The 24159-nt window shown below is 33.9% G+C and overlaps 1 long non-coding RNA gene across 1 annotated transcript in view; it reads right to left on the bottom strand.

The window, feature by feature from the left end:
• Positions 1-18979, bottom strand: part of LOC143240006 (uncharacterized) — a 115956-nt gene extending 96977 nt beyond the window's left edge. The window contains exon 1 of the long non-coding RNA XR_013021501.1: positions 18886-18979. This is a non-coding gene — a long non-coding RNA (uncharacterized LOC143240006). The remainder of the gene's footprint in view (positions 1-18885) is intronic.
• Positions 18980-24159: the final 5180 nt, after the last annotated feature.

The following is a 24159-nucleotide window of genomic DNA, read 5'->3' as shown; positions in this document are numbered from 1 at the left end:
TAATACCACGAGTAAAATGGTAAAACACCTTATGGTGTGAATACATTTTGTAACCTAGTGAAGTGTATTTATAATTCTACTTGTCATAAGACCTTAGTACGAGTACTAGTACAGGTTAACCTGAGAATGACTTAGGAAGGTCGAAATGTTGTTCTCTCCTTATCAATATCCATACCAACTGTTCTGAGATACAAAACTAATGTATTATGACAGATATAATAAGGTTAAACATGTTTCAGAACATTACCATGAGTAATAACGATAAACATGTTTCTTTATATTACAATAACTGATAAGGTTAAATATGTTTCACTATATTACAATGAGTAATAAAGTTAAACATGTTTCATAACATTAATATAAATAAAACGATAAACACGTTTCTATATATTACCATAATTAATAAGATAAAACATGTTTCCTTATACTAACGTTAGCAAGAATTTCACGCATATTTCAAAGTGGTACCAGGAAGTAAGTAGGATAAACACATTTAATAATAATAGCATCACTACAATGTTACATTTATTTTACTACAATATCAAAAGTAAAAAGATTAAAAGAGTTTCTTTGTGATAACATGAGTGAAAAGTTAAGACATAGTTTTTATGTATAAAACTAGTACATTCGTTACATAAGTTACCCATGTAAAGCTTCATGAAATAAAGAAAAGTTTAAAAATGTTAAAGTCCATACCCACGTAAACCTTGTTGATACTGATAAAACGTGTACAGATTTTACCTATTTAAACTTTCTTGAAATACATAAAATTGTTACAGTTCTTACTTATATAAGCATTGTTCAAAATAATAAAATTGTTACAGTTCGTAAACATTGTCAGAGTAGATAAAATTCTTAAAGTTCTTACATATGTAAACACTATTGAGATAGATAAAATTATTACAGTTCTTACAAACGTAAGCATTGTTGAAATAGATAACATTCTTACAGTTCTTACAAACGTAAGCATTGTTGAAGTAGATAACATTTTTACATTTCTTACCTATGTAAACATTGTTGAAGTAGATAAAATTGTTAATTTCTTATCTAAGTAAACATTAAAGTGGGTAAATTTTGTTACAGTTCTTACCTATGTAAACATCGTTGAACTAGCTAAAATTGTTACACTTCTTACCTATGTAAAAATCGTTAGGTAGATAAAATTGTTACAGTTCTTACATATATCAAAATCGTTGAAATACATAAAATTGTTACACTTCTCACCTACGTAAACACTGTTGAAGTAGGTCAAACTATTACAGTTCTTACCTATGTAAATATTATTGAAATAAATAAAATTATCAGAGTTCCCAACTATGTAAACTTTGTTGAAGTAGATAAAATTGTTACATTTCTTACGTATGTAAACATTGTCGAAGTAAATTGTTGCAGGTCTTGCCGAGTGGCTAATGTTTTATTTTTATTCCTAGGTTTTCAGAACTGATTAATGCATGGGAAGTGGATATTTCTAGGTGTGATTGAATAAAATATGACGAAACATGGACCACTTAGAACTTTCTACCACAAGGGAATATGTGTACTTTATTGAAAGAAAGAAATATTACAAAGGTAGAAAATGGGGTGTGAGAAAGTTAAACTGAGTAAGAACAGAGTGTAAAGAAAAAAAAATGATTTAATACTGTAAAAAGAGGTAAGAAGAAAACAATAACAGCAACAATTGTTATTTTCATTTCTGTAGTATGACAACAATGAATTTAGATCATTTCTTAAAGCTATGAGAACCCTGGTATTTGTGTTATCGTTCAAAGAAACAATCGGTAAATAGTTAGGATATACAATATGATCACTTTTTCGTTTAATGAAAACAATAAAATTTTGTTTTGTGTCTTTAAGGAATTATTGTTGATGCCCAAAAATATTTTTTTAATTTTTTTTTTTCACAAATATTAAACGAAAGGAAAAGAAACAGTATTCCTTCAGTCACGGATGGAGAAAACGTCCACTCGACATTTTTCAAGCATGCGATGTAATAAGTGAAAGATAAATAATTATGCATTCAGTGGTTGGACAGACGCATAGCTTTATTAACACATAATCAGGTTATATGTTCACTTCCTGTCGAGCATTTTCGCGCTGGTTCATAACAAGATATTAATTCTGTGGCTGTCTATGGCACATCTTACGTTAGCCGAGGATATAAAGGTGAACTTGGTTAATAATGAAGAGAAAGGTTTAAAGATTTACAAATAGCAAACCAAAATTAATGACTGAAAGCATTTAGGCACATTTTTTTCATGTAAACTGGTAAGCAAGAAGAAATAATTACGAACAATTTGACTGAATTTTAATGACGAAAACTCTAGAAGAAAATCCACTTTAAGAGTAGCTTAGCTACTCTTCTTTGTCCAGAAACAAGTCAAGCCTAATTATGTTTCTTTGTCCGGAAACATCTTATACGATCTCTAGACACTGAAACAAAAAGTCAAAGCCCCAGTCTTTGAAGAAATTCAAGGGTTTGTTGAAGTACAATATAACACTAAAGATTATATAGACAAATCTGACAAACTGTGCAATGAATCAAGACAATATTGGTTATAAAATTCTGAGCTGAGAAGAACAAACGCTTTGTAATGAACCTAGAAGCTCTCCATTTTGGAGTTCTTCAGAAACGAATTACTTACACAAGTACAATATTATCACCTATGATAAATGACAAAAGGAAACATAAAAAAATATTTACAATGTCAGAAAAGGTGGTCATTACCATCCTCATATGTCACTCTGACCCGGATTTTGTAGTGTTAGTTCAAAAACCTTTTTATAAATTTAGATTTTGCTGTATGTGAGAAAATGTTATTCGAGATGTAGAGTTATTGGAACATTTTCAGTTCGTAGATTAATTCTTATAGAATAAAATCTTTTATGAATGCACACTAAACAAATGATGAGATGAACTCGTTCCTTGTTATACAGACAGGGGGTTAATTGTCTTTACTAATTTGTGGGCGGAAACAATGAGATTTAATTTCACAGATTTTCCTCAATGATGGCTACTAATGACATCTTCTCCATTGTCAAGACGGTTTACCTGAAGAAGGTTGAAACGTTGTTCTGTACTTTATTTTAAATAAGGTTTTAATACCCATACCAGCTATCTTGAGATATATTTTTACTTCAAGTGGGTTTCTCGTCAACACGAATGACATTTCTTACAACATGTAAACAACAAATTGGCTTCGCGCAAAATATGTGGCCTACTCACACAACTATAGATGAAGTCCTCATATGTGTATTAAAAATACATATAATTACAAAATAGTTTTGCTCCCAGAACTGTTGTACATGAAACGTCAGAACATAAAAAGTTAAAAGCTTTTAAATGTTTTGAAAATGGTACAACATAATGCAAGTATGACGATCAGCTCATGTGTGTTTCTGTATTTAACAAAACATTCACTGACTAGTGTAGTCCAGCGTAAATCATTTCGAAATTTAAAGGTTTTGTACTTTTCTTAACATCAAGATACCCAGTAGTGTGTCGTGCGGCCCAAATAACCTACAGGAAACACAATGTGTTATTTACAGGAGAGATAGTTTAGCGATTTTCCACTGTAGTATTCTAAACTATCACATATTTTCATCGTACGTACCCTACTGGACTGTTAATTCCCAAACCGAATTTCAAGACAATCCATTAAGAAACACCTGACATATAGCATCTTCAAGTTTAGAGTAACACCTGACATACAGCATCTTCAAGTTTGAGTTTCTTCCTTCTTTTTTTTTCTCTTTACCTCAAAAGTGGTGAAATTTTATTTGACAAAAAGCATACTTAACTTGTGTATTTTTTTCAGTTTGCTACACTGATAGATATTTATAACCTACAGTTAAGAGTTTTATATGGTGTAAATATAAGCCACACGTGCAAAGTTACTAAACAACAACTACGCAAAAAGTCGCGCGAGCTGTCAGTCTAAGATTTTTACTACAACTTCACCTAACAGTAAATGGGGATGTTTTTTGTCATTTGAATCAAAGATTGTTGATTTAGAACAGCAAAACTACAGGGTGAAAGGACGTACAGATACGTAACTATTGGTTAGGCCACGCAACTGAGATTATCAGTTTCTGGTTTAAGTTTTCAAATGAATCATACGGGTAGCCGGTTATTAATGATCGTTCATTACCAACTTTCAGCAAAAATTTACTAAATGTTATGAAACTATCCTAATTAAATTGTATTTAGCATCACGTGACATTAACTTAAGGAATTGGCAAAAACAATGATATTTGATATCGCTATACGAATTACAAACAAACATAAGGACCCTTAATTTTCTACAGTAAACAAAACAGAGAAATATTATTCTCTAATTAAAAAGTAATAATAATAATTTAAGCAATTCAATAAACTAGCTGACAGAAGAAGTGAGTTTGGTCATCTCAGAGTAGAATTGGACCAACCTGATTGCTTCAAAATTTCGCGCAAACAGACGCATGGGTAATTAGGCTTAACTATGCCTAACGTTGAAGTGATAGACTAGAACTAGGGCAACTAATCACAAATAATTAATTTGTCGACTTGAGCTTAAGCACAAAGCTACATCCACAACAAGTATCAAAACCCAGTTTCTAGGGTTTTCAGTCAGCAGACATACCGCTATGCCACTGAGGAGGTGGGAAGGATAGTCAATATTGTCATTGTAAACTCTTTGGTGACTCTCATTTGGCAGAATAGTTGGACTTAACGAACCACTACCATTACTCATCCACAACCCTATGGGACGGACAGGGTTTTAGGATGGCGGAACACACACCGCGAATCATCAAAATAATATATCCAACATTTTGTTACTCAGACAAACAATGTTACACTCCGGGAAATTACAACAAAATATTATTCCATATTCTTTAACCCTGCCTAATAAATACATCTGAAATCACAGGGGCTTCAACACACTGATCTTATATTATAATAAATGAAAAAGAAAATTTATAAAGAACATTTATTACTGCAGTAACTTTAAATCAGTTAGTTCACATGATATAATAATTTAACCAAAACGTACGTTTTGTCACTTTCACTAGAATTTATTGTGCGTCTTCAATTAAATATAATGTATACTGTTCATTATTATATGTTGGGGTTCGCAAAATCTTCGCACCAACCACTAGCTCAGTTATTCTCTAAGCGTTCATTACTATAACACACAGAAAAACTTCAAAAGTAAAAGATAAAACAATCAGAAAGTAATCTTGCCGACAGTTGTAACTTAAATGACGTAAAACGTCGATCTGTTCTTGATTTGGAAATCTATCGAAATACGGACAAATACGATTTATCCACATCCAGAAATTTCAATAGAACACAGTTACACGAAGTAAATAAAAACATACAAGTGCTTCTTGGTCTGTATTTCCATGGAGACCAAACTAATGTCAGCATCCGAACAGGTTATCTGTTCATAAAGAGCCCAAAGCCGAAATATAAAAGTTAAGTCATTTTCTGTTACCCTGCTATAACAAACGCGGATCCGTTTATGCTATTTCTCGTTTCGATCCCTGGTATTTGCACTAAATGTTTCTGACTTTGCAATTTACCGTTAGCATGCTTTCATTGCTGTGGCCTTTCCGTTCACGCTGTTAGTGGATTTATCTTCACAAACCTTTTACAAACAATAATCTAAATCCTAAACGTCAACCTGATTGCCCTAGTTTGATTAGGCAACCACAGACAAGTGATCATTTTATGAATGAATCTCACTTAACTCGCCCTAATTTTAAATAAATTTTTACGCTACAATCTCACTTGTAGTGTACACTACAATCAATCTCACTTGTAGTGAGATTCATAGTGTACACTACAGTCAATCTCACTTGTAGTGTACACATAAAAATTACACTTTCTCTTCTTCCACACAAAAAAAGAGTCAATGTAAAACATATATAACATTATATATAGAATAAAGATTTTTTGGTCCAATTAAATGCATCATAATACTGGAAACGTGTTTCAAGAATTGTTACAGATTCATAGCCTTTAAATATTAGAATTACATCTCGCTAATGCTTTTTAAATTATCTTTCGTTCTAGCATGATTTGGCAGATAGGGCGCTGGCCTTGCAATCTTCGAGTGACGGAATCGAAACCAGTTGCTGATCGTGCTCCTCTTTTCAGCCGGAGAGCGTTATAATGTTACGCTCAACCCCAATATTTGATGGCAAAAAAGTAGTGCAAAAGCTGACGGAGGGTGAGGACTAACTGCCTTTGCTTTAGTATACACATTCATAACCATAGACAGTTAAGGCAAACTGCTCCCCAATAGTTTTGTCTGACCTTTTTCAAATAATTTACACACAGAAAATAAAACTAAAAACAACATCACAAGGAAAGATAATAATTTTATAAACAACCTTAAACAAGATCATAACATTAAAATTCTAAAAGCAGATAAAGGAAATGCTATAGTTATAATGAACACAAATAAACACATTCAAAAAATGAACATCTTATCAGATACAAACAAATTAAACCAATACATACAAATCCAACAAAAACGCATGAAAACCAGTTACACAAAATATTACTACAAATAAAAAACCAGCACAATCTCAGAAAACATTTATTCTTACCTACGCAGGACTGATTCACGCACACCACAACTGTAAGGTACTCCCAAACCTCACAAACCCGATTGTCCACTATAACCCATAATGTCGATCAATGAATCATTCAACTACAACCTCGGTAAATAGCGTGGTCATTTTCTAAATATGTAACATCAGCCGGCTCCTTTTCAAAAACTCTTTTTTAACTTTAAATATATTCTTAAACAACTAAATCATAAAGCCTTAATGACCAGTTTTGATGTAATCTCCCTCTTCATAGAAGTACCAACTACGAAGCCTGCAAGATAGCTTTAGAACTTTATATCCAAAACTCAAACCCATTAATACACATCACCAGCAACAAATTATTAACTCTTACAGAATTAACTAACACCAAAACTAACTTTATGTTCAATGATAAAAATTACCTACAAATAAATGGCATACGTATGGGCCATCCCGTGTCACCAGTTCTAGCCAACATTTTTATGACAGATTTAACCTCATGCAATCAATTCAGCCTTACACTCACCACTATACTGGTACAGGTACGTTGATGATACAATTGCTAGGTTCACATCTACAAAACACACACTTAGTTTTCAATCACGTTAACTCCATACTCCTCAACATAAAGTTAACATGTAAACACGAGAAAACTAACCAATTATCATTTCTCAACCTTAAGATCGCAAGAACCGATACACAATTCAAAACAGAAAGCCACGGAAAAATCACCCATACTGCAGTATACATTCTCTGGGACTCACGGCCTAGTATGGCCAGGTGGGTAAGGCACTCGACTCGTAAACCGAGGATTGCGGATTCGAATCCCAATCACACCAAACATGCTCGTCCTTCCAGCCGTGGGGGCGTTATAATGTGACAGTCAATCCCACTATTCGTTGGTAAAAGAGTAGCCCAAAAATTGATGGTGGGTGGTGATGACTAGCTGCTGCCTTTCCTCTAGTCTTACACTGCTAAACTAGGGACAGCTAGTGCCGCAGATAGCTCTCGTGTAGTTTTGCGCGAAATTCAAAATAAACAAACCCTGAGACTCAGCACATGAAACAAAACAAAAACTCAATGTATTAAGAAACCACAAAAACACAGCCACAAAACTATGCTCACCCGATAAAATTAACTATGAAATCAACAAAATAAAACAGCACTTCATCAACATTAACACATTTCCTCCAAAAATCGTTAAAAACATTATACACACACACCTAGATCAATGAAAGAGTCAACAATAAACAAACAAAATAAATTCCAAGAAACAACAAACTACAAAACCTCACACTGCTGCATACCATACATTCCGGATATCAGGAAAAAATAACCAACAGTTGGAAAAACAAAAACTTATAACAAAACATAACTTCCAGTAAACACCAAATTTATTCAAAAACCAGGTACAAAACTAAAGTCCACACTATAATGTTATATATAATTCACTACAGTTTGGAGCCTGTCTAAAGCAATGTTGTAGATGCTGAAAAGGTATACACTTAAAGCTCCTTTGAGCAGAGTTACTACGTACGATCGGGAACGTAGGAAACCATAACTGATCAATCAGTTATGTAAATCGACGTTAGTACTGAGAGGAACTTGAAGAATTCTGTAGTTAGTTATACACCTTTCTCCTCGTGAGTCTATCAATTGCAAAAATATAATTAGACTGAACAATCCTGTAACACTGGAGTCCCACTGAGTATAAGGATGATGAAGATTTACAAAGTGAAATAATGAAACTGCTTGATGAGGTTGTGGTGGTTTATATAGATCACAATAAATGGTTGAACTATATACTGGGAGCCGGCTGTACTGAGTTGAGTTTCGAGTTTTTGACCAAATGACTTAATATGTTCATGAGAGAAGGACTCTACAAATGTATCCTGCAGGGCACGGTTGATATGGATCTGAATGGAAGGATATTCTGGATCACAGTAATTCAAATAAATCCTTTGAGTTTTGTACAGTATCTTGTTGAATTAGCATTGGAAGGTAACCATCACCAAATGGAGAAATAACATGAATCTTTATTAGTAAAACCAAATCTGACAGATGTTTTACTGTATTTAAGATGAGTGTGGGATGGAAGGTTTGTTTGTTTGTTTGTTTTTGAATTTCGCACAAAGCTACTCGAGGGCTATCTGTGCTAGCCGTCCCTAATTTAGTAGTGTAAGACTAGAGGGAAGGCAGCTAGCTATTCATCACCACCCACCCCCAACTCTTGGGCTACTCTTTTACCAACGAATAGTGGGATTGACCGTCACATTATAACGCCCCAACGGCTGAAAGGGCGAGCATGTTTGGTGCGACGGGGATGCGACCCTCAGATTACGAGTCGAACGCCTTAACACGCTTGGCCATGCCGGGCCTTTTTTTTAAAGTTCATTTTGTATATCCAATGCACTGACATCTTAATATTTATTTGGTTAAGCTATATACATTTATAATGCTTTGTTTGTTTGTTTTGAATTTCGCGGAAAGCTACTCGAGGGCTATCTGCGCTAGCCGTCCATAATTTAGCAGTGTAAGACTGGAGAGAAGGCAGCTAGTCATCACCACACACCGCCAACTCTTGGGCTACTCTTTTACCAACGAATAGTGGGATTGACCGTCACATTATAACGTCCCCACAGCTGAAATGGCGAGCATGTTTGGTGCGACCAGGATGAAAGGAACAAAAGAGTTCCAGCAGTCCTGTGCAATAAGAGAAAAACTGATGTAATTCAGATTTACAATGACAATTAATATAAGCCATAGCAGCGTACCTTCATAAATTATGGTCCATGTCTACAAAGAATTATGAGACAAGGAACCTCTGGTTTCAGTTAGTGCGATGAGGTACACAGGATTGTGACCAAGTTGATGGCTTTGTATTCGAATCGGAAGAGTTTTTCTACAATTAAATGCAGGTTACCCATTTCAACTCCCATAGACTGGTTACTGCAACATTAGGTATAATAAGGTAATTTTGCAGTTTTGGATGGCTTAAGGAATATATATATAAAATAAACAAATCTGTGGATTCGGCAGACAGAAGTGGTTCCAAGAGTCTTGGATTCGTAGGTTATGGATGAATACTGATGAAAACAAAACTTTAACAACATTTCATCAGCCGAGATTATCAAGCGGGTTCCAATAGAGTACTGATATGAAAATTATCTTTTTTCAGTCCATATATTCCGGTTATTATCCGAATAAATGGGCAACATCAAATTTTGAAAAAAAATAGTTGCGTTGTAATCCAAGAAACTTTTTCCAAAATAAAATTATTACTTAAATGTTAAGATTTTGAATTTTCTTTTGACAGAAGCCTTTTTAATATTTATTTCAAAACAAACATTTTAAAATATCAAAGTTTTAGCCATAATTGTCCATTTTTGTAGTAAAATTTTATTTAGCTAGTGTAAATAAATAAATTAATTCTTTCTAAAGTTATCGAACTTGTAAATATATCATCTAAAATGTGGTAAATGATGAAATTGAAGCCGATGATTCTAAATGACAATGCTAACCCTAAAAGTAACAATGGCCATATTGTTACAGTTTATATTGTATAACAGGGGGTCATTGAATCTCAAAATCATTTCATTACAGTGGTGACAGAAGGGCGAAAACCAACAGTAGCATATGAATGTATAGGAATGTCAATAGAAGGCGATACAGAAAGGCTATACAGCAAGAGGGTCTCTGATGGGGAGGTTTGGTTTGGAATGAGATTTGGGTCTTTTACGACTACAAGCTTCTTCACAACAGGAGGAAGATAGGAATACATTCTGGTAGTAGAAACTGATCTACTGAAAGAGTCCGCTTATATGAATAATACAGTAGCATAAAAATATTTTAAACTTTGAATATTTAGTAAAATATTTCTCTCCAACAAAACTGAAAAGACTTCAAACGCTAACGCCTTAACATGTCTATGACTAAATACTTCCCCTTAATTGGTATCATCAAATTGCTTGGCAACAATTATTTTGGTTTGAACTGGAATAAATTGGTGAAGTATAATTTTTCATCACTATATATCAGAATAACGATATGCACATTTACCATGATATTTACTTTTAAATTAATTAACCTGCTCATTTCAGAACAACTAGTGAAGAAACAAGCCAATATTCTTTATCTCGCAGTGGATCAAGTGATTATAAAGCCAAAGGGTGAATATAACATGATAATTATAAACTTCTCATTGAAAGTAAAGAAAACATAACCACACCATATCTCCTGTAATCGGTGCTGACGAGGCCTTTCGACCAATTCTAGAGTTCTTCAGACCAACTGATATACAACAGACAGTGTATATTGGTTTCAATTAACAGTACTGATCAAATGTTTAGTATATATATACAACATATGTATTATTTATTCAAGTATCTTTTATTGTGAAGATCATTTTTTTTGTTGGCATAGCATATATATTTAGGACTAACATAAATATTCTAGACTCGTCGAACCTCAAGACTTATAAGGATTACGACTGGAATTACGACTAACAACGTGTGTCAAATGAAAAAAAAATCGTTGTATTCTAATCATTATGAGTTCTTATTTCGTGGCATTATATACTCCGAGTGAGACAGATATGAATTAAACAACCTATACTTTCCACTTTAGGTTTAGTTCCAGTTTGTATAGGTAACATAACTTAGTCTAAAGCTATTGGTAACTGCTAACAGTTTTTACTCGTATTCACTTGTAAATAAAACCACAATTCCTACCTGAACTACAGCAAATCGAAATAACATTGTTATCACTAATCTAATCAGAGTAAACGTTTAAGAAACTGAATAACTAGTTCTTTCTAGAAAGTGCTCTCTCTCGCTGAATGACAACAGCTACTTATCTGTATTACTATCTGATCTTTCTTCTAGCACTCGTAATTTGTGTTATTTTTGTTAATTTGTTATTTTACAAAATGTGCTAATAACAAGCTCTACAGGTACATTTATTTATAAACTTACCACCTAGAAAAAGTTTAAAGTATTTTCTACTAGCAGGCAAAGGCAAAGTTAAAAACGTTTTTCTGCAATGTGTGGAACGCCTTCTTGTTCAGTGTTTATACAACACAGTCTACTGAATGACACCCCGTAAAAGTCACATTACGCGAAAGGTATTACTGTCAGTATTTACAGGTCATTAACGTGTAAGAAGTTATTTCTACTACTTAGAGATCGACTGAACGGTCAGTAAGGTTGAAGATATTGTTTTTCCAGTATTTACAGGTTCAGCGAACGATCACATAAGTGCCCTCCCCCCGTCTGGCACAGTGTCTTCGGAGTTACAATGGTAGAAATCGGATTTCGATACCCGTGATGGGCACAGCATATATAGCAAATTGTGTAATTCTGCGCTTAACTTCAAACTAACAAACGTAAGTGAGAGATATTGTTTTTTTTGCTATTTATAGATCTCCTGATTCGTTAAGTATATAGCAAGTATTGTTTTATAATATTTACGGAAGTCCACTAAATTATCGTGCGAGTGAAATGCATTGTGTAGTAATATATTTATGTACCTGCTGAATTATCACTAAGCAAAATATGTTATTTTACTTTATTTACAGATTCAATAAATAGCCACTTAAGAGGACGTTTTGGTATCCTGAGTTTACCTGCTTATTGTTGAGAAACTTATATTCAGATGTTTGTTCTCCAATGCTTATAGACTGCTAAATTGTTGGTAAATTATATTTGATATATACCAACGGTCCCTTGTTTTTTTGTGACGTAATCCTACATTAAAAATTCCCGTAACTTCCAGCAATAATAATAATACTTTACAAAACTTTTTATTGGTAAATTGAGTAAATATACAACAGCATGTTGAATTACAACGTCATATAAATTATGCCACATTCGATAAAAGACGTTCATTTTCATCGGTATTCGGACCACGTTTTGGTTTGTTCATTTGTTTTCTTACAGCAGAGCCACATCGGGCTATCTGCTGAGTCCACTGAAGGCAACGTTTTGGACAAGGGAGGGTTAGGTTCAGCGTATATGTGTGTGTGTTTTCCTTAAACAAAGCTACATCGGTCTAGCTGCTGTGTCTACAGAGGAGAAACGAACCACTAATTTTAGCGTTGTAAATTCGTAAATTTATTACTGGTCCAGTTCAGCGTAAACTTTTTCTTCCCTCTCAGTTTTTATTATTTTGTTTGTCATCTTACTGGCCGAAAAAAGGTGTACTTTGTTTGTTTGTTTTTTTAACTTCGCGAAAAGTTACTCCAGAGCTAGCTTTGCTAGCCGACCCCAATTTAGAAGTGATAAGCAAAAAGAAAGGCACTTAGTTGACACAATATACTGCCAACTCTTAGGCTACTCTTTACAATAAAGAAGTGAGATTGGCAATCGCATTATAACAACCCTACGGCTGAAGGGAGGAGCATGTCTGTGGGGAGATTCGATCCCGATATTGTGAGTCGAGCACCCTAACCGCCATGTCATGAAAAGTCAAAATATGTGTTTAATGTAAGCTACGCATGTAAGCAGTTTCTAGTCAGTCCTTGTCGTAGTTTTCTCTACACAATCGAATAAGCTGCTATATAGTCAAGTGAAAAAGTTAGGGCACCCTATGAAAGCCTGTGTATTTTTGTAACATTTTTGGATATATAGATATTTAATCTCAATTTCAACAATACTGAGAGATTATGGGAATATAACTAAACAACTAAAACTGAAGAAAATACTTTTTAAAATTTTCTGTAAATGTAATTCTACAAAAATGCATATTCTAACTGAGGAAAAAGTTAGGACACCCCCACATTTATTCCCACTTAAAATGGCTCAACTCACACACAGATGTATTACCCCAAATGCACATGATTAGAAGATCGTTACTCAGCATTTTGAATGAGGCTTGCCCTATTTAAACCTCAGACATTTAGTTTGGTGTGCTCCTGACTGTTGCAGTGAGAGTGAGTACCATGGTGAGAGCAAAAGAGCTGTCTGAGGCCTTCAGAAAGAAAATTGTAGCAGTTTATGAGTCTGATAAGGGATTTAAAGAGATCCAAAAAGAATTTGAAATCAGCCATTTCACTGTCCGGAAAATAGTTAACAAGTGGAGGGCTTTCAAAACAACTGCCAACATGCCCAGGTCTGGTCGTCCAAGGAAGTTCACCCCGAGAGCAGACCACAAGATACTAAAAGAAGTCTCCAAATACCCCAACATTTCATCACGGGTCCTACAGTAGGCTCTGGCTACTGTTGATGTGAAAGTGCATGCCTCTACAATCGGAAAGAGCTGCACAAGTGTAACTTGCATGGGAGGTGTGCAAGGAGGAAACCTTTGCTCTCTAAGAGAAACATCATGGCCAGACTAAAGTTTGCCAGAGAGAATGTAGACAAAGACCAGGACTTCTGAAATAATGTTCTTTGGACAGATGAGTCCAAAATTGAATTATTTGGACAACAGAACAGAAGACATGTTTGGCGTAAACCAAATACAGCATTCTAAGAAAAGAACCTCATACCAACTGTGAAGCATGGAGATGGAAGTGTCATGGTTTGGAGCTGCTATAATTCTACTGTGTATCAAAGGGTGCTTGAGAATCATGTGAGACCATCTGTACGAAAATTAAAGCTGAAGCGGAACTGGACCCTGTAACATAATGACCCAAAACATACCAGTAAATCCACCAAGGAGTGGCTGAAAACTAAGAAATGAAGAGTCCTAGAATGGCCGAGTCAAAGCCCAGATCTTAATCCCATTGAGATGCTGTGGGATGACTTGAAACGGGCTGTACATGCAAGAAACCCCTCAAACATCTCACAGATGAAAGAATTCTGCATTGAGGAGTGGGACAAACTTTCTTCAGACTGATGTCAAAAACTGGTAGATGGCTACAAGAGGCGTCTTACTGCAGTTATTTCAGCCAAAGGGGGTAACACCAGCTATTAGGGGCAGGTGTCCTAACTTTTTCCTCAGAATATGCATTTTTGTAGAATTACATTTACAGAAGATCTTGAAAAGTCTTTTCTTCAGTTTTAATTCTTTAATTATATTCCTATAATCTCTCAGTATTATTAAAATTGAGATTAAATATCTATATATCCAAAAATGTTACAAAAATGCACAGGCTTTCATAGGGTGTCCTAAGTTTTTCACATGACTGTATACTGGGTAGTGCTAATAATGAAATTCATAATCTGCATAGCTAACAGGACAGAAATATTTATTTAGTTGATTCTTATTGGATAGAATGTAATAACATACTGCTATTTTATTTGATTTTTATTGGATAGAATCTTGTAACATACTGTTAGTTTTATTTACCTTTTACAAAAATAAAGTAAAAAAAAAATTCAAAAGGTTTGTGAACTCACTGGGATCACGACCTCCACTTTGAGAAACCCTTGTCAATATTTAAAAAAAACAAAAAACTCAGAGCATAACTACGATTACTCATGAAGTAAATTCAATAATAACTGTTCCATAATTTTTTCTTTCTGAAATTAGTTTTAGATGAAGTCAGAAGACACAAAACTGTGAAAAAACACCAGTTAAGTAATGACTAAAGGAAAAGTTTTACAATACCTGGAAAAACACTAAAATATCATAGGTGTCTGAATAAATAACAAAATAATACGACATTGTTAGTTATACACGAAAAACATGAAATGAACTATTCGAAACTCGCACAAGGTCTGTAAACAAAAAAGTTGAAAGAAAGTTAAAACTATTGTACTTAGTTATTGGTTAGTTTTCTAGTTTCCTATATCTGTCACTTTTCTGATTGGTTACGCAAAGGTGCCTTCCACAATCCTGAAGGCAACAAAGTACCTGTTCTGCTGTTAATGAACAAGGCGTGACTTTACCCATCAAGTAAATATTTTGTACTTTATATCACGTAATTTTGGATGATGCCTTAAAGGAGGAATGGTACATCAATATAATTCTCTAAATCAGTTAAGTCTTAGTCCGAAGACCCGCCTCCTATTTGACATAATTCGTAGTACATTTTCATGTGCTATAAAGTATAAACATCTGAATCCCTTGTCGAATGACCAGTAAAAATTATGGACAGATATGCTGTTATATTAAATTTCACTTATATAATATTACGAGGCCTAGCATGGCCTAGTAGTTAGGGTACTCGACTCGCAATCCGTGGGTCGCGAGTTCGAATCCTGCCATCAAATATGCTCGCCTTTTCAGCCGTTAGTTTGAAAACTTAAATCTTTGTTGTGCCTTTACGAGGCACATAAAGCCGGTGATTTCCACTTGCACAAACGGATGACAACAGTGATCCATGATCCTTGAAAGGAATGTTTGTCCACCGCAAATACTGTGCGGTAGTCAGGGACAACTGGAGCAAAAGCGTCTTACTCAAGAACACAATAGCATAACAAGAGTTAGCTATGAAACCATGGCCATTCAACTACGAGGCCAAAGCCATTGCGCCACGCTACTCTACAGGCGTGCTGGATGGTCATGTAAGTGGAATATATTGTTTTACAATATCTACAAACGCCGTTGAGGCGTTTTAATATGATGGACAATTATAATTTCGTTGGTAAAGAGTAGCCTATGATTTGATAGTGTTGATTAGCTGCTTTCATTTTAGTCTATCACTTCAAAATTAAAGACGGTTAGCGCAGATAATCTTCAAGTGACCTTAGGTGAAATTCTAAAAACAAGTTAACACAGTCTGATGCTATTATCTTATTAACAGACTCGTTCACCCACACGTTCACCCATGTCAATTCCGTTTGTTGCAAAACACAAAGCTGGACGATGGGCTATCAGTGCTCTGTCCACCACAGCTATCAAAACCATAGTTTCAGCCTTATAAGCCTACTTACTTACCGCCAAGCTACCAGGGGACATACCAGTATTAAGATTTCGTTTATGAAACACAAAACAAACACAGGAAAATGTAAGAAAAATATACTTTTGTCGTCACTGTTTCTGAAGAGTGGTATTTATGCTGCTTGAGTGAAAACTTATGCTTAGTTTTACATTTGTTGTAAAGATTGACAGAAACAAGACACAGGAACCACGAAGTATTTCGAAGTGTTCAGCAATTATTCAGCAACTTTGAAAGTCAGAGAATCCGTCTGTTCACAAGTAATTAAAAAAAAAAATCCCATGTTAGCAGACCTCATTCGCATTAATTATAAAGTTTCGTAATAGTCACAAATGGGAAAGGTTTGGTCACTTCGTCTGCCAAAGGTAACGATTGGTTTACTCGTCTTAATTCAACATGTGGCAGGAAACAAACAAAAGCTCCGAAACTTAAGGCCTATTTCATCATAACAAAGTTTGTATACACGGGAAGCGTCGACTGTGAAAGTAAATTTGATTTGTCAAAAGTCAAAATATCCAGGGCACAGACTTTCCTGAAGATGTTTGCAATTGGAGTGGGAATTTATACATATTTTGATACAGTGGGGGCCAAAATATGTTGACAATCGGGGAACAACAATAGCATGACTTTGTATTGTTTTATTGTAATATCTTTATTTCCAGTAACGAAACTCGTTTTATCTCTTTTGGATCAAATATTTAATTGAAATTAGAGAAATTGTAAACTCCTCAAGATATACAGGTAGAGAGCAAAATGGGATCTGATTTCTACCTTTATTTGAGATAGGGATCCTTCCCTCTCATAATTAAGATGGAAATCCTCTTCCCATTCCATCACCCATAAATTCGAATCTTATTAAATAACTGTCAAAGGAGTTACATTCAAAATTGTCTCTGCTGACATATCATAACTCTTAATTTATTTTTATAAGTGGTGTATGTATATATATTATTTTAAAATGTTAAGTATGTCTTGTTCGAAAACGTTTTATTGTAGAAACTGTAGAATATCCTGAAATACACAAAACTTTATGTATTTGTGGTTTTATTTGTCCCTTTTAAATCAGTAGTAATAAATAAAGAGTTTTGAAAATTATTTACATTGTTTCGTTATATACATATAACACTGAGCAAAATGTCTTTTTTTGATTTAACAACTGATTTTGGAAAAAAAAACTACACAGAAGTAAAAGCTTCATACTTGAGTTATACTATAGGTAAACCTCATAAAGTGTTTGTAACTTACAATATATTTGCTAAGGTTCTTACACGAAAAATGCTTTTTTCACATTTAAGAGCATGTAACTTTACTCGGTGTATTTACCTCCTATGATTATATTTGAGAAAGTGTTAAACCTGGTCTCATAATTTATTTTTTTCTCTTACATCTGTGGAATATACCAACACCAAAACTTTGTTTATTTCCTAAGTTATCTTTACGAGTTGCTTTTAAGCTCTTTATTCCTCTATGTTAGGCTATAATTAAGCCTATTTATAGAAGCGATTAAAGTGAGAAATTATATTTCTCGTATCACAGTATCTAACTACTGGTTAATCAATATATTCAACATTGAACAAATAATATTTAACAACAACAGAATACTGGTTTGTTTATCTTTGTTTACAGTATTTTTGCAGAATATAACACATATTGTTAAGCCTATATTCTACTTACATTTTTATTTTAGTTATTTGATAAAAATAATATATGTTTTATAATGATTATTTTGCATTGTTAGTTTAGTGTTTAGATTTAAGTCTAAACTAAGTCTTCTTATCTGAACAAACTTTTTTGGGTTATTATGGGAATTACGGCCAAACAATATCGCTAACAGCAAGAATATCCAGCTGATTGATCAAACCATTTTACTTCTCATAAGTTTTTACTTCAAGACATTGCATACATCTAGTTAGAAAAATCATGTTAAATTATGTATATTAATTACTGGGTCAGTTTTTCAATCAGAATTTAATGATAATGAACTTAAGACGTTGATATAATCCTTAGAACAAAAACAATCACGTGACAACATTTAACATATAATTATTTTACGAATTAGATGGAAGGCTAAGATCTATTAAACCATTTCCTCAATTGGGGTAAAAGCCAAATTATTTATAATATTCAACTATAATAATATAGGTTTACAATATCAATTCTCAGTATGAATCTTAATCACAGTACTTTCTTGTTATTTTTTTCAATATTTAAAATTCGTCTAAACTGGTAAGATTAATTTTTATTGTTTTCTTAAAACAAAATCTCTTTATAGAATTGCTCCCCAGTGGCTAAGCGATATGTCTGCGGACTTACAATGCTAAAAACCGGGTTTCGATACCCATGGTGGGCAGAACACAGATAGTCCATTGAGTAGCTTTGTGCTTAATTCAAAAACAACTTTATAGAATTAAATATTTATTTAAAAAATAACATCAAATACAATATTATTCCAGCAGTCCTAAGCTTATAAGTTACATATAAAATCTTACCTGATATGAAAACGTATTTTATTTAATTCAAACAAAACTAAGTCCAAGTGTAGGAATATTCGAAATCTCTCCACAGTCAGTTTGCTCATCCGACTGAAATATTTAGGCTTAAACTGGCGTCTGTAGCAACCCGCGTGGTAAAGGAGAGTCCATTACCGCTAGTCAGGGAGGTACGGAGAGCGGTTTGTTGGATTCCTTACAAACTCTGGGTAAGTGACCAAGTAGTGGAATCGATTTTTTTTCTACCGCCCAGCCATTCTATGATTTTGGGAGTAAACGTTCAACAACAAAGCAATAGTCGCAGATTATCTCTGCAAACGTAATATTGGCTAGCAAATGTTTACATTAAGTATCTTGCTAGCTTTACAAAAATAAAATAAAATAAAATAAAATAAAACTCAGTATGCTTAGTACAAAATGTGGGAAGTTATCTACAAAAACATACTGCAAAACATATCTACCTTCTTTTCTTTTTTTCGACGTTCATGGTGGACTTTCTCCTTTATTACCTTTACACTTTCTTTCTGTCTGCGTTTCTTGAATTAAAATTCCCAACTTCTTTTTATTTCAGTTGCACAATTAGGAAGCGATTACGAATTAGTACTGAAAATATTAAAATACGCTCGTAAACAAAATGAAGTTTCGATTCCTTAGTCTACCCTGTCCCATTTCTTTGCTAGCGTAAAATTTACATTATAATTCATATATAATTATAATTTACATTATAATTCATATATAATTATAATTATAAATATCGCAATTTTACTCTGTATTTTTTTCTTAAATTAGTATATTTATCAGCGCTTAATTGAGATTAAAAAATAGGTAACGACTTCCTGCTGAGGGAACGTTTGAGTTTTGGAAAATAACTTAGACATTGTTAATTAAGGCAGTTATGTGAAATTGGGCTGGAGTGAGGTAATAAAGTTGACTACGTCAGTGAAATATTGATTCTTAATACAACCAAGATATTCTTAAAATTAATTACACTTTATGCTTTTAAATTAAAAAAATATATATCCAAAATAGTTTCCGGATCTGAGATCCGACGGAAATTAAGCACTGATTTTAAAGTGTATATTTATTATTATTTTCGAAATGCGTGTATACGAAAATGTAAACTAACACCACGGTATGTCCAAATCGATCAAACCTAAAATTATTTATTTTGACATATTTCTCCTATCACGTTCAAAAGCAACGTTTAGGTAAAATTAACGTGACATAGACTGAAGATTCTTGATTAATCTTAATACATGTATATAAATATATCAAAAATATTTTTCAATTAGCAGAATCCACTTGGTAAGCCAATAATTTTTTTTTTTTTTTTTTTTGTATTTCTGCTTAAATCTTGCACGACTGCTACCATCTGTCGTTAAAATCTACATAAATTTGTTGTTGTAAAAGTGAGATAAAAATTTTCGTTTTTAAACCACCGTTGTTTTTTTTACTATTAAATATTTCTCCGCTGATAAATTTAAATAAGACTTTATATCATAAGTTTAAACCAACAGATGTTTCGCAACATTATACTGTGGTCTTGAGACACACTGAGATGTTTAGTGTGACAATCTTGAACATGACCACATGCAAGAGTATCAATAACGCTTGCCTAACGAACTCTGGAAAAATCGAACTTTTTAAGAGATTCGTTCATTATTCGCTGAGGTACGTAAGCGCTGAATATCAGCACAATAAACTCCACCCAATGCAATCACTGTGCACTCTAAGCACTAACAAAATCGATTTATTTATTTATAGCACAGCTGTAGGCTTGAGTCTGGGAGCATCAGTACTTCATTTCCTAATGGCAGAGAGTCTCGATTTATTTAGTTTAAATTGATGTTTGGTGCAGTTCGATGTTATCGGACAAGTATCCCTTCTTTCTGGTTAGAAAATGGATCAGGAGCTAGTTCCAAACCAGCCTCGTCCCCCCGACCGATTTGTTTTCTGTCAAAGCCCCTCACGTTTCTTGTCTACCATTATCAAACCCCCACTCCTGTCTAACACTTTCGTTTCAACTGAAAACAAGGCATGTTTTATCTCTTTCGTATCGCTGTTCGAAGTCACGGTGATTTCATAAGTAGAGTGGAACTGTATGAATATGCTACGTGCTAGATTCTGGAAATACAACATTTCTCTAGAAAATAGTTGGTTTCCCTTCTCGTTTTTTGCTGCTTCTAAAGCTACTTGTGATAAACTATAGATGTGGCCTTTATGATACATGGATACGATTTACGAGAATAATAATAAGGTCATTGTTTACCTAGCTCTTTACAACGGTTGTTTATTATCTGTCTAACAGCTTCTTCATTTCTGACAAATAATCAAAGAAAAATTTTAATTCGAAATGAAGTCTCAAACAGTTTAAAGAATTAATTGAATGTAAATGCGACAGTTTAATCTGATCTCTAGTTTTTTTCTTACAAAACATGGAATTATTACTGTAAGGATGTACACTGAATGACACGGTATAACCGAAGTCCATGGAAGGCCAAAGAAGTTGGGAAGAAAAGAAAAACTTTACTTAATTAATTTCTAAATGAAAATACTTTTCAATGGGTTCATATTTTTATATATTTGTGAAAGTCATTTACGACGAAGGTTCTTTGAAAGATTTCTTAGTTTGCTGATAATTTATTGCCCTCCTGTTGGTTAACAATTCAAAATTATAGACGACTATACCTGAACTACAAAATGTGATCTACCTGTTTAGTATAAAGTTGAAAACCCCAAGCACCAGACAGATGCAAAGGCAGCATAGATTTTTTTTCTTTGACTGAAAATTGAATGCGGTCTTTCTGATACTACATAAACCATATTTCAATCTAAAATGAACTCATTGATCATTGTGGTTGTTTGTGAATTTTTGTAAAAAGTTACACAAGGACTGTCTTAGCCAAACTGCGTACAGGCATCCCATCATTTTAGCTGATAGACTAGAGCACCCACTGAAAACTCTCGTGCTACTGTTATCTGAGAAAATAGTGGGATTTTACTGTCGCTCTTATAACACACTCAATGTTACAAAGTGCGAAACGTTATTCTACGACAAATGAATGCAAACCATGAAAGTTTAAATACACACTATAGGCACACTAAGTCACACCTGATACCCATATGAAATTATGGTGAACCAGAAAAAGTTTTCTGTGGATCAAAAATTGAACAATTATTATTGTATGCATCCGAATAGTTTCAGTTTTTAATTGTGTTCGTATTTGTAGTTAAATTTTGGTAGCGCTCTTAAACAGTTCTATAAACATTACTTAAGAGGTATCTATAAGTGTTACTAATTAATTAGGTGTTTCAGTTTCCCTCTTTTGTTGTTATTCCTTAAAAAAATATTTGATGTGAGTAATGAATGTACTGTGTATGACTAGTTATTGAAAGTTTAGAGAACCATTTGAGCCGTATGAAACACACGTTAGGCTAGAGTAAATAATTATTGATTTGGTGATCTGTTACAACAGATCATTGGATGTAGTGTAAGTTATATTGAATTTAAAGTAATGAGTTTTTTATTCATAATTTAATTCATGACGACGAAAAACCCATCAAAGTAAAAATATATTCTCAAGACGGCTGGTATAGGTATTAAAATTTTAATTAAATAAAGTACAGAACAACGTTTCGACCTTCTTAGATCATCTTCAGATTAACAAAAGGAGTTTGCAACTGACCGTTGCCAGGCACATGTATTAGGGACGAGATTATAAACGGTACAGGATTGTAGGGGGTTTTGTAGTTGAATATTAGTTTATTAATTAGCATAGGTATAAAGGTGTTTTTTTTTATATTGGTTTAATTTTAGTTTTAGTTGCTGTATAAGTAGGGCTTCTTTGATTTTGCGTTTGTTTATATTTGTTTCTCTACTTACTATCTGGGTGTTTTCTATGGTTATATTGTGTTTATTTGTTTTGCAGTGTTCAAAAACGTGAGAAGGTGTTTATTGTGTTCTTTGAATCTAGTTTCTGGTTTTCTTGGGCCTGGCATGGCCAAGTGTGTTAAGACGTTCGACTCGTACGCTGAAGGTCGTGGGTTCGAATCCCGTAGCACCAAACATGTTCGCCGATTCAGCCGTGGGGACGTTATAATGTGACGGTCAATCCCACTATTCTTTGGTAAAAGAGTAGCCCAAGAGTTGGGGGTGGGTGATGATGAATAGTTGCCTTCCTCTCCAGTCTTACACTACTAAATTAGGGACGGCTAGCACAGATAGCCCTCAAGTAGCTTTGTGCGAAATTCAAAAAACAAACAAACCAGTTTTCTTCTTGTTTCCCCAATATAGAATTATGGCACTTGTTGAATTTTATTTCATAAATAATGTTAGTGTTGGGTTTATCAGTCAGTGTAGTTTTTACATAGCATGGACTTTAGTTTTGCACCTGGTTGTTGAATAAATTTGGTGTTCACTGGAATTTTGTGTTTTGTTATAAGTTTTTCTAAATGTTTGTTATTTATTTCGCTGATATCCGGAATGTATGGTATGCAGCAGTGTAAAATTTTGTAGTTTGTTGTTTCTTGAAATTTATTTTGTTTGTTTATTTTTTCTCTGTCGTTGATCTAGGTGTGTGTGTATAATGTTTTCAACGGTTTTTGGAGGAAAGTTGATGATGTTGATGAAGTGCTGTTTTATTTTGTTGATTTCATACTTAATTTTATCGGGTGAGCATAGTTTTGTGGCTGTGTATTTTTGGTTTCTTAATACTTTGAGTTTTTGTTTTGTTTCATGTGCCGAGTCTCAGGGTTTGTTTATTTTGAATTTCGCGCAAAACTACAAGCGAGCTATCTGCGGCGCTAGCTGCCCCTAGTTTAACAGTGTAAGACTAGAGGAAAGGCAGCAGCTACCATCACTACTCACCCTCAATTCTTAGGCTACTCTCTTACCAACAAATAGTGGGATTGACTGTCACATTATAACGCCCCCACGGCTGGAAGGACGAGCGTGTTTGGTGTGATTGGGATTCGAATTCCCGACCCTTGGTTTACGAGTCGAGTGCCTTAACCACCTGGCCATACTGGGCTGTGAGTCCCAGAGAATGTATACTGCAGTATAGGTGATTTTTCTGTGGCTTTCTGTTTTGAATTGTGTATCGGTTCATGTGATCTTAAGGTTGAGAAATGATAATTGGTTAGTTTTCTCGTGTTTACCTGTTAACTTTATGTTGAGGAGTATGGAGTTAACGTGATTGAAAACCAAGTGTGTGTTCTGTAGATGTGAACCTAGCAATTGTATCATCAACGTACCTGTACCAGTATAGTGGTGAG

The sequence above is a fragment of the Tachypleus tridentatus genome, chromosome 13 (genome assembly GCF_004210375.1).
Source record: "Tachypleus tridentatus isolate NWPU-2018 chromosome 13, ASM421037v1, whole genome shotgun sequence".
In the NCBI taxonomy this organism is placed as follows: Eukaryota; Metazoa; Arthropoda; class Merostomata; order Xiphosura; family Limulidae; genus Tachypleus; species Tachypleus tridentatus.
This window is presented reverse-complemented; position numbering and strand designations above follow the sequence as displayed.